Source organism: Larus michahellis, chromosome 2 (assembly GCF_964199755.1).
Source record: "Larus michahellis chromosome 2, bLarMic1.1, whole genome shotgun sequence".
Lineage (NCBI taxonomy): Eukaryota > Metazoa > Chordata > Aves > Charadriiformes > Laridae > Larus > Larus michahellis.
Window position 1 is genome coordinate 39,005,677 of NC_133897.1, and position 12,690 is coordinate 39,018,366.

Genomic DNA, 12,690 nt, shown 5'->3' on the forward strand with positions numbered 1-12,690 from the left:
CCTGTGTGACTGTTGAAGGCAGTTCTGGTCTTTATTTCAGGGAAAATGTGATAGGGCTAGAAAAGGTATAGAGAAAAATAAAAAGATGATCACGGTTTCAGAAAGGTTTTTGTTCAAGATGAGTTTAGACACATTTGCTTGGAAAAAGTGCAGTAGGGAAAAGACAGCACAGCTATACAAAATCACAAGCAGGACACCATAATTCTCTCCCTCTACGCAAAAGCTCGAGGAAGCTGGTTTAAAGCAATCGGGACGTATTCTTCACAATTAGTTAAGCTGTGTAATTCCTTGCCATACGTTTTTGTCAAGACAAAAAGTACAGGTAGGTTGAGAGAAGTGAAATGAATAAATTTGCAGAAGGAAAAAAAAAATCTATCAAAACCTATTAAGTACAAAGACATGGCTTAAACCTCTGTCTCAGGTAGTCCCCATCTAGACTGTTGGGGTCTGTGAGGATATACTGCAGGAAGCATAATTGTGCACACACTTTATTCTTATACTCTCTCCCTAAACATCTGCTACTGACTGCCGGCACAGCCCAGCTACTGGCCTGGATGGACCTTTGCTCAGATCCAGTATGACTGCACTTGGGCACCATAAATCTGATGTTTTGACAGGCAAATATACTAAAATGAAGTTCATGCATCAGATAGTGCTGGAAGATACGCGCTATCTTATGAGAGTCCCATAAAAAGTATACAAGCAATCTCTCATTCTCTTGCAAATACATTGCAGGGAGCTATTATAAAATGGCATGATGTGCTCGTTATCTACGGTCTATGAGGCTATCGGTAGTAACTCAGTACTGTTATATTGCCACAGATTATATTATTTTCATAACACAGGTCACGGCAGAATCTTGGCGCCAGAACTTATGATAGTTTGAAAGGTTATTCCTCTGTTAAAGTCAAATGGTTGCTTTGAGATCAAGGTCTTGCTACCAATTGGTCTGGTTTAATAATAAATTATGTATACCATCTTAAAAATTAGGATGTGCCTAAACTGCAGGCCTGAGATGCATTAGAGTTCGTAGTTTTAGGTCAATCTCTGAAAATAAAATGTAACTTCAAAGAACTAAGAATTTACAAAATATTGCAAATCTGAATGAATTAATATTCTGAACCCATGTGTTAGAGAGGGCTGAGAGAAGGGGTTTTTTTCCCATGACTATAGAGAGATCCAGACTAAACAGTGGTTTATCTTTAATAGAGATCAACTACATTTTCCCATTCATGTAGTACCATTCATTATCTGAGGAGCTCAAAGTGCTTTACAAACATGAATTAGCTAAGGGCTATGAACTAGGCAGGCACCAAGGTAACCTCTTTTTTAGAATGAGAAGACTTCAATGCAGAAAATTCACATGGTTTAAGAAATTTCCTCTGGCAAAAGGCACCAGGAAAGTGAATTTTGTGAAGACAGTTTTCTCTTATATCCCTGTCTCTGCTGTGTTGTATTTTCACATTATTTTCATATGTTGCGCTTCAAACGTAGACCAAATATCTGACAATCTGATATAATGCTGTCTATTGTTGGAAAAGACACCTTTTTGCAGCTGTGGTTGAATTCAACCGCACTTCAGTCTTTACAATCCTATTCCTGTTGGCAAACTCCACTTCTGCCATTGAATTTCCAATGAAGTCGTGACTCACGGCAGTGCCACCTTCTGAAATCTTAAGCACTAGTTCAGAATTCACTCCTTTCTCCAGAATATTCCCTGTGGGTTAAGTTCACATACTTGCAATAGCAAAGCCATTATTCACTGATCAGCTTACATTCCCTTTTTGAAAGGAGCAAGAGAGTACGGCACTTGGGGCAAGCTGGAGGCTGGCAAAGCTGGTGGCTGCGGCTGCCCTTTGCTACGAGCTACTGAAAATGGATGTTTGGGTTCACCTAGAGAATCAGTAACTGCAGATGTTTTAGCAAACAGGCTTTGGGGTTGGACACAATGAATCACTCCATTTAAAAAAAAAAACAAACACAAAAACTACAAAAAAAAACCATGACGAAGCTTTCAGTGGAAGCAGCCTGTGCCCTGGTGAAATGGCTTGCAAATGTAAATAGTGAATGAAAAAGATGGGCGAGGAGGGAAAGCTGGAGGAGAACACGGAGGTAAGGCTGCTCCTGGTCAGCCAGATAATTTCATTTGCGATCCGCCAAGTGGGTGGGAAAGGTGGGTTCCTCGTAAATGGATGGGATATTTCCAAGGGAAATTAAAAGGCAGATGAAAACAATTCTGGAACTTTAACATTGCCAGGCACGGAGCTGGCAAGGCTGGCTAAAATGCTAAATACTGCCTCTCTTTTGGCAGTTCTGGTTTTCAGGAAAAGCTGAGATCCTCCTTGAAAATTCAGTTCCTTTAAATTACTTTTCAAGTTGAGTACCCAATTCATGAATCACTGCTTCTTGCATCAGCTAGTGATCAGCTCATGTTCGTATATCTGTTTAAATGCCTCGGTGTTTTCTGTGGTATATTTACCACACAGTACCAAGATATGTTTCAGTTTCTTCTATTTCAAATGAAGAACATTTCAATGAAGAAAAGCAACAGAAGAAAAATATCTCTCTGAGTGAGGCGGAAAAAAGTGTGAACATATCTCTCTTTAAAATCCTTTTCCTTTCATGGTGTGGCTGCTTTGTACTCTCTGCAAAATGAAACGTGGAAGTACTCACGCAAGTAGGCAAAACATTCAGAAATTAATCACATTATTTTCAGGGAGTTACAAACAGCACCATTTAGGATTAAAAATCTTTCATAAATAGCAAGTGACCACTTGGCTTAAAACCTTTCATATAATCCTGAGGCCAAGGGGTGCTTCACAATTGAGCTTTACAGAATTCTTACATCATTTTTTGAAATTTTTAATACGCTTTAGACACACAATTTCTGCTGCCTTCTGTGAGAAAAGGAGCATGAAATTTCCGTGGCCCTTCTTGAAGTTTCCTTTCTGGATTCCTAACCCCTCCAGCTGACCTCAGATGAAGCATCCTGCTGATTTTAAGGAACTGAAGGAAGACAGGAAGGATATTCCTTGGTATATCACATTGGAAATCACCATTCAGAACCACGGGAATATGGCTGCTAGGAAGACCTTTGCTTTAGTATGGAATTTACCAGGAAAGTAGTGCAAGGACTGCATACAAATGAGAGGCTGTGGTAGCAGAACAAGTAGGGCAGCGAGAATCGCTGCAGTCTGGATGAACTGCATCACACAAGTAACTCAATGAAAGTGAAGAATGACAGTAATTTACCAAAGAGTCTATATCCTTAATGAGCATAAGATCCCTATAATTTTACTGACAATGCATTTGATGTACTGTTCTCTAGTTTATTGCAGAAGCAGCAGGAAGTCTTTTTGAAAGCAAAACAACAACAACGAAAAAAACTGTAGAAAATTGATTATGTCTTATGTGTCCAGGCCTCTGAGTCCTTTTCTTCCTGAAGTTGCATTCTGACCCCTGTGACCAGGAATGTCATGTTGATACTTGGAGCCCCTTAGACACTCTGGCTCATTTTTTACCCACCAACAATGCCGTTAAACTGTTGCAGAAAAGGCATAGAATCAAGAGTAGCGTGGCCTGGGAAGTTTGTTCTGCACTGATGAGATTGCAATTGCTGCATGAGTCCAGGTTTGAATCCTTCAGGCATTAAGAAAGAGGGACAGTAAATAGAGTCTATAGGAGGTACTTAATATGCATGATCAAAAGCCTCGAAAGCATGATATATGAGGACAGTCTGAAGAAATTAGAGTTTTTTAATCTAGATAGGAAAAGAAAGAGCAGGAAACAGAATGGTTTTGAAACACCTACAAAATTGCTGCAAGAAAGAATAATCTGCTTGCTGTGTCCTTGGTAGCTAACACAAGGAGTTAGGTCTCCACTACAAAAAGGGAGCTTAGATTTGACATTAGAAAAGTAAAGCTTGGAAGGCTTGCCTTTGCCGTACGCAGCTTTAAGATAAGGGCCTTTCTGAAATATAGCTGACACTGCCTTAGGGCAGGAGGCTGGAGCCAGGGATCTCTTTTGGTTCCTTCCAGCTTTCCAAGCAGTTGGTCGTAAAGGGAGAAATAATGGCCGGCTGTCTCTGTTGGCTGTTTTATGGACACAGGAGGAGCAGTTCCACGGAGGAAAGAAATTTATACTAAGCTGATCTAGCTGAAAACATTAGTTTGGTCATGGGAAACATGCTGAAGGATTGCAGTCCCTGTATGGACCTAGGATAATTTTGACACCAGCAAAGACCGTCACCGCTTTCACAATACCTGGCATGTACTACAGGAAGGTAGAGTAACATAAAGAACAGCCTCTTACTGGGGATGATCTAGGATCTTTCTCAGCAATAAGATTTGTAAGGGGGCATAGATGCCAAAACTCAGCCCTTTCTAGAATGACTCTGAGGAGTGCAGCCATCTGGCCTCGGGGAAGCTGAAGCCATAAATGGCTTCTGCAAAGTGCATGTTAAAAGGAATGACTAGCTCTGATAAAGAAGCAGTAGATAAAAGCCCTGTAAGAACCGGCGAGTGCAGGTATTTCCAGGGTCCGGAGCAAACCATCACAGAAGGACTCTAAATTTCACATCAGCGCGTGTGCCTTACTCTCCCAGCACTTCTCACAGTGTGCCCACAAACACTGACCTTTTCCAGCCTGAGCTGAAGCCAATCATTTCTTAACCAAGCAAAAATGTTGTTCAGATAGTTTGGTGTGCAGCTAGAGAACCCTAAAGCAGGCATGAACCAACACAAGGAAATGCCTCAGCTCAGCCCCTTGCAGCGGTCCCTGGACGTTACCTTTACACAGTGGGCGACACAGTGCCCACCCTGGGGCTGCTCAAATTCGAGGAGACAGCATATATCCACATTCACATCTGTCAGCAGCAAGCACAGCCTTGGAGCAGTAAATCTGCCAACTCAGGTTAGGGATTAGCAATAAGAATTAAATGATTAAATAGCAGTGAAAGGCTTTGGCTGAGAAGTTTTAGAGCATGGAGGAAGAACTGGCATTTCCTGGCCACTCGTTGGGTTCAGCAGGAGGTTCATCTGTTCACCTAATGTGGCTGGGTGTCCTGGCAGCGAGAGGAGGAGAGGCTCTCACTGCTTACTTGTAAACTTCAAGACTTCTCACTTTTTTTGTGGGAAAAAGAGAGCAGGTTAAAAATTGTCTGGGTAAACCTGTGTGCTGTCCAAATACCAAAATACCAGTATCTTCAAATAAGACTTCAAAAAATGATGGAGAGGAGTTGGTTGCAGAACTAGTGACAGTCCAAGAGCAAGCCAAGACTGTCAAGTGGGTGGGAGCCTGCAGAAGAGTGTGTCCCTGAAGCAGGGAGATCTAGGTGCAGGTGGGTGCTCTTTTGGGAGCACAACATCTACAAGAAGCGCCCACTCGTAGCCGCCCTTGCTGTTGCTGATGTGGAGATGGCTTTCAGTTTTGAACACTGGATGGAGAAACTGCAGGGAAAAAAATATCTTTTATACTTTAATACCTTGACTATAAAGTACAACCTATAAGGTACAGAAACCTTAGGCAGAGAAATATTCATGGAAAGACACTATGTTTTTATTGAGTCAAAAGAACACAAAATAATATTGTACATATTTTTAATAGCTACAACTTGACAGGTCCAAAATCTCACTGTCAGTGGGAAATTAGCGTGGTTGTGTTGCCAGTAAAATCTCACATGAATTGGCTCTTATTTTCATGTCATTTAACTTTTTTTTATCAGTGACATGAAGAAAATATAATTCCCAGTCTTAATGATCACTGAAAGCTTGAGCTAACGCAAAGACTGGAGTTAGTGGGTAAAAATCGAAGACAGGTCCTGGATAGAGTCCAATCTGGGTCTTCTGGTCGCATCAAACAATGTGTACAAACAAAAACGAATTCTTAGAGAGATCACAGGGCAACCAGAGCATGAAGGGCGAGCCCTCTTTGCAAGCTTCCCGCGGCCAAAACATCTGCTGTAAACCTTGATGTGTGAGCAGGAGACTGGTGAGAATGAGTGGGGAAGGCACATCGCCTCCATCATTCCACTGGTGTAGCCACTTCTAAAAGAACGTCTAGTTCATTTATCTGGGAATGATTAGAGAGAAGACTGATCATACAAGATCATACAAGAATGATTAAAGCACTGGAAAACATACCTCACAGTGTAAGACAAGAGGAGTTCAATCTATTTAGCTTAACAAAGGAGCCACAGCATGACAAAACTTTGATCTCGGGCTCCTTGATCTAGCAGACGAAGATATAACAAGATCTGGGACAGGATGGCAGCAAACTCAGATTATAAACAAGATGTAATTTTTTATAAAATTGTTGCAATTTTAAGCTGGTAATAGAATTATTTATAGAAGAGAGGCTCCAGTTCAAGCAAGAAATTGTTCATGAAAACCTCCTAATTCATCGTATATGCGAAGTCAGATTCAATAACCAAAATAATCCCTCAAACCAGATAATCTATGGGTTACTGAGAAAATTTCCCATGACTACTATGTAATTATTTCATTATATGTTACAAGAATGTCAAGAGACTCTCAATAAAATCCACAGTTCTTTGTAGTCAATGCTACACAGCTATGTCTCAGAGAGAAAGTCTCTGCCCCAAAGGGCTTCTAAAAGAAATTATTTTACGCCCTATTTTTGCAGATTAAGTAATTTGACCAAAGTCAGACAGGAAGCTTGTGGCAGAAAATGGATTTGAAATGATATAATCCTTAGAGATATCTTAACCAAAATGTCGGAGACATCTGCCCACGTTATGCGCCTACAGAGGGAGCACACTTCTTCAGATCTTCGCAGCGCCCATACATGCTGGTGGCTCAGCCCTTGCGCCGCAAGACGCTGATGGAGGAGTGCCGCAGGAAAGGGGTGAGGAATACCGGCACGAGCGCACACTTCATAGGGAAGGCATCTCGACAGCTGCTGGTGGGACAATACTGATGGGACTTCTGGATCGGTGTTCCCTCATTCTATAAGAGCCGGCAGAGGACAATAAAATAAGATTCACATATGTGAATTAGCTATTACCCTGCCAATGCAGGTTAATACAGATATATAGAGGTACAGAGTGGGGTGCATGGGAAATGCAGGTCCATGCTCCTGCTGTGCACAAAGCTGAGAATGCTTTCAGGATTTGCAGCACTCTGAAAGTATTTGAAATGCAACACATCAACGACGGCTCAGCTCTCTGTAACCACAGCCGCACTTCGCTCGTCGCATCATGCTGACTGTATCCAGGCTTTGGATATATGCTGCAGGGTGCCTTATGGTCCTAGTCCCATCACCTCCCCCAGCTCTCCCTGTGCAAGGGGATGGGGACAGAGGGGCCGGGGGCACAGGGAGGCCTCGCACCAGCTTGCCCCCAGCCCAGCACATCCCACACATTCCCAGGGCATTACGACTGTCTTTAACCCAGCCTGAGATTATAACTGCTCCGGGTCTGTCCTGTGCAAGTAGACAGGCTGGCACACAGCAGCCATGCAGTGACACAAAGGATTTTTCATGAAAAATTGAGCATTCTTCCAGAGCTGAAGGGAACTGGTTTTTGTTGACAGCTATTCCTAAAAATATCGAATCTCTTTAGGTTTGAATTTATTCCCTGCCTTTCTTCTTCTCCCCATGTACAGAAGAGGAAATGATTCTTCTCTGCTTTTGTTTTACTTTTCTTTTTTCATCCTGCATTTTCAGACTGCATTTCTAATGAAGCACAACATTTTGAGAGGGGTGTTCCTGGGTGGGGGAGGAAGCAAAAACGCAGGAGGTTCACTTAAAAAAATGGAGGCCCATTTTTTGGGCCTGAGAGCTCTGGTATTTGAAAGTGTATACATCCTCTGGGGACATTAAGTCTGTAGGTAAGAATCCCCCAGACTCAGTGGCTATTCCTTTGGTGGGGACATCCATACGCTTCATGGCTGTGTGTCATGCAGAGCAGGGAAGAGAAGCCTTTTCATGTCCAGCGCCTCCAAACACGCACATGAACACGCACACACACACACACAAATGCACACTCAGACACGCTGTGCTTTTCCCTGCGTCCTAAAGAGTCGGCTTGTGCTTTTGAGTGTTTATGTAACACCGTCATTGCTAGTTAATGCATTGGAAATGCTGAACAGCAATTAAATAGCAATTAGTAAGCCGAATGCTTTATTGTGGCCATAATTCCTTTCCATTTTACTCAGCCAAGGCAAGAATGTCTTGGCTGCAAGCCAAGCGATTGCTCAGAAGGGCGATTATATGTTTCCACGGCATCCAGAGGGTTAAGTTTCCTGCTGAAATCCAAAAGCCAGCAACGAAGAAGTCAGTCAGTCCGTGAGATGCAGGGCAGGAGTGACTGCTACCGTAATAACATGTTACATATGGACAAACATTTTGGAAACTGTGCTCCAGCAGAGACACTGCACTCCTCAAGTCTTGTAGCTAAGCGAAGAACTTTTTATTCCCTTCCACGATACTGCTTTTTTATGGTTTCATACTTTGAACACTGTCTTATGAACTCCAAAAATTATGGCACTTATTTTCTTATCTCATTAGGATAAGCAACAGATGAAAGACTGGGGAGATCCAAAGACCCTTTGATCCTGTTAACCTCTCCAGCATGTGCTGCGACTGCGAGAAGGCCTATCACAAGCTGTTCAGCTGTAGCTAAGCTGAGTAAATGAAAATAAAGGAGCTAAGGGTAGCCGGGTGTGGTGCCAACCTTTGCTCATGTGCTTTTGTTTGCAGTTGCCAGAGTCCAGGCTCAACCTATTTATCTCATTCACTGAAAACCACATCTCTATATTTAATTGTCGTCCAAAGGAAATAAGCATGCCTCGTGGCTCCTGATTGGGTTGGGAAAAAGTAGTGATCACCTTATACTAAATCTAAAATTTTTGCTGCAGGACTGCGGTGCCATCCGGGCCAAATGTGGAGCTCATTATTGCTGGAGTTTTTAAACAGCTGTTAAAAACTTTAACGGAAGTATAGCTATATATAAAAGACATTTTCAATCATATCTCAACATTAATCAAATTATCCTTAAACTACAAGTACCTTTTCAAATAGAGGCAGCGCAATAATGCACGCATCTGTGAGGTATCGCTTTTGTAAAGCTCCTCAAACCTGGGAGGTTTCTTCTCTAGGGATGAAAGACTGGCTGCTAGTTTTGTATCTAACCTATACCTAACTCTTATTTGACAAACCTGCTAGTTCAACCAGTTAAAAGAACTTGGAGTATTCAGCAATGCTTGTATACAGACAGTGGCATTTTAAGGCTACGTGATAAATCCATTTAGAAATTCTGGCTGGGGACAATAGATACACTCGGTATATTGAAAACACTAATTGCTAGGTTTCTCAAAAAAGTTTCTCTATTTTTGTCTGTCTTGTTGCTCACATATTGCCTCCTCCACTTTCATATCTGAGGGCATGATAAAGGAATGAGTGTATCTGCAGAACTGCACTCGATATGCCATTTTTGGAGGGAAAGGCTTCCTGGTGGCTTCCTAATCTGGTCAATAATCAAAGAATGAGAAGAAACATGTATTTTAACCAGCTACTCCACTGTGACTGTTCAATTTAGAGAAGGATGGTAAATAAGAAGTATTACACGTACTGAACGTATGGTAAAAATCGGAAAGGTTTTGGCTTTAGGAAGCAGCACTGTTTTGTAAAAGGATGGTCACAGACCACTCTCAGTATTATAAAATTTGAAAAACTCTATAAAAGGATGGGCGAATTCAAAGGCAGATTAGCTAATGTGGCATTGCACTCCTAGAGAGCTTGATTTCATTTAGGTGTTTCTAAATCTTTATAAATTCTTATACTAAATAGGTATATATTTGGGACTTGCTGACATGACAAAGTCCCTTCAGGCTGCAAGCAGAAAAGTTTTACTTATGTGTAAATGTGTCCAGATCAGTAAAATCCCAGTCAGTGATTGAAAACATGATTCACTTCAAAATGCCTGTCAGTCAGAGAGGATTTACACCTAAAACATTTTTTTAAAGCTGTGAGTTACATCTGGCTGTGTAGAAAGCCCTTTGCTGCTTCTGAGAAGTCATAAGAAACTCTGCGGCACTTGAATGCTTTGGCACAGGTGACATTATAAAATGATGGTATTGTTTTCAACGTAGCCAGATGTGCTGGGATGTCTTATGCTTAGAAAGCAGACTTTTGGATATTTTTTTTCCTTTAGACTGACTTTACCACTGCTATTCAGAAGTATTAAAGTCTTATCTCTGAGTTTTCCTTTAGTTATACCGAAATTAAAAGATCGGGCAAGAGGTTTTTAGCGTTCATAATTTTTAAGAGATCGCCACCCAGTGGTAAAAGAGGATTAATGCCATTTTTCAGCTCCTGTAGCAGAAGCAGTATGTATAGAAGTGCTTGGAAATGACGCTGCAGATCAAAATATCGCCATAATAACACATGCAAAGCAAATATTAAGGATCATGCAATCAAATTATTTTTTTATTTTTGGGGGTACCTCCTTAATCAAGGAGGTAAAGCATTTGAAATATAGATGACATAGCTGTCACTACCATGCTTTGCTGTAAAAGAAACAGCCCTAAGTAGGTAACTTATTTGGACTATAGACATTGGTTATTATGAGGGCAAGAACCACCCAGGCTGTACAACTCTGACTTACCACCATTCAGAAAACTCAATAGAAATGATTGCATTAGCACATCTACTTCTTTAGCTGGCTGGGATTCAAGTAGCTAAGTCTCTTAAAAATTAGCATACTATTATTTAGTCACAAATTTTCTGGACTAACAAATGTTACTTGTAAGCTGCATGATTGCAGTGGAACCAGGATTACTCATAGGGGGTCCTGGACAACAAGTTGGACATGAGCCAGCAGTGTGCCCTTGCAGCAAATCCAACAGTATCCTGGGCTGGAGCATCTCTCCTGTGAGGAAAGGCTGAGAGAGCCGAGACTGTTCAGCCTGGAGAAGTGAAGGCTCGGCGGAACTTCTCATTGACGTGTACAAGTATCTGAATGGAGGCTTTAAAGAAGGTGGAGCTCTTTTCAGTGGTGCCCAGTGACAGGACCAGAAGCAATGGTCACAAACTGAAACACAGGAGACTCCATCTGAACATCAGGAAACAGTTTGCATAATATCATAGAATGGTTTGGGATGGAAGGGACCTTGAAAGACCATGTAGTCCAACCCACCTGCCATAGGCAGGGAAAGCTTTCACTCGATCAGGTTGCTCAAAGCCCTGCTGAACCTGACTGAACACTCCCACAGAATCAAAAAATGGTTTGGATTGGAAGGGACCTTTAAAATCAGCAAGCGCAGCGTTCACTGTGAGGGTGACTGAGCATGGGCACAGGTTGGCCAGAGCGGTTGTGGAGTCTCCCTCCTTGGAGACATTCAAAAGCTGCCTGGACATGGTCCTGAGCAACTGGCTGTAGGTGACCCTGCTTGAGCAGGGTGAGTTGGACCCAATGACTTCCAGAAGTGCCTTCCAGCCTCAGCCATTCTGTGATTCTGTGGTAGGGCAATCATCTTTTTTGTTTCCATTTACCACACCAAGCTTACCAAAAGCTATCGCTTAAAAGTTCTTGATTCACAAAAGAAAACTGTCAATTTGAAAGTCCTTGAAAAGGAACTTCATATGCTACATCTACATAGTGGTCGAAGTGTTTAATCCACTGAATATGACTCTGCAATTACATTATCCATTCTTATTTGCTTTCCATTTTAAAATTTCAATTAAATTAAAATTTCAATATTCTATGACAGAAGTCACAGCGTCATTGATTCTTCTGCAAAACTGACTTACCTTCGTATCACTTTTAGATTATCTTAATGCTTGGGATTACAACTAGCAATTTCTTTAAAGCAAAGTCATCTTTAAACAGTATTTTCAGACCAGTTTGACTGTGTTCCACAGTATCATTGGAAGGCTCTGCAATCAGAGAGTGTTCTCTGGTCTCACGTTATTTACTGCTCATAAAAGCCAACGATGCAGAAGGAAAGCATGGTGTTCAGGAAATTTGGGTTTAGGTGTAGCTACAGAATCCAGCGTCAGTGGTGGCCAGCTCCTGGACTGTGGTGTGTCCCTGGACTTTTCCGGACTTCATGAGAAGTAATTTCATCCAAAACTTCTGCAGGCTACGATCTGCCACTTAACAAAAGCGAGGGCATTTGGGATCCTCCCCTTTGTAAAATTCAGTGCTTACATAATCATTAATCCTCTCCTGTTTATCCCAGGTTTTTTTAAATGTCACGCACGAGGTGGGGAACAAGTCTCTAGTTTCACATGATTTATTTAATGAAAAATAAAAATGCCAAAGAGCAACTTCTTTCTGGGCACTTAAACAAAGAAAGTCTGTCTCCAGTGATCCATGAACCTTATCATCATGAAATGTTTGAGTTGGTAATTCATTGTGATGTGACCAACCACATACATCACCTAATGCAATCAGCTCCAAAGACGGAAAAACACACACATACACAAGATGATTTTCCTCTCATTCTCTGGGATAAAGAGCCTCCTGCAACTATACTGCACCCTGTTTTGAGCCAGTGATTCAACACAGACAACCTTGGCTGGGGAACCTTGGCTTGTGTTTCAGAAAAGACCGTTCTCCAAACTGCTGATACCAACAGGCTTCCTGGTGAGCAGCACGGACCGAGTGCCTCTCAGGAGCCGACCCAAAGGAAATTTTGCATAAAGACTGCTGCTTTGTAAAATAACTCT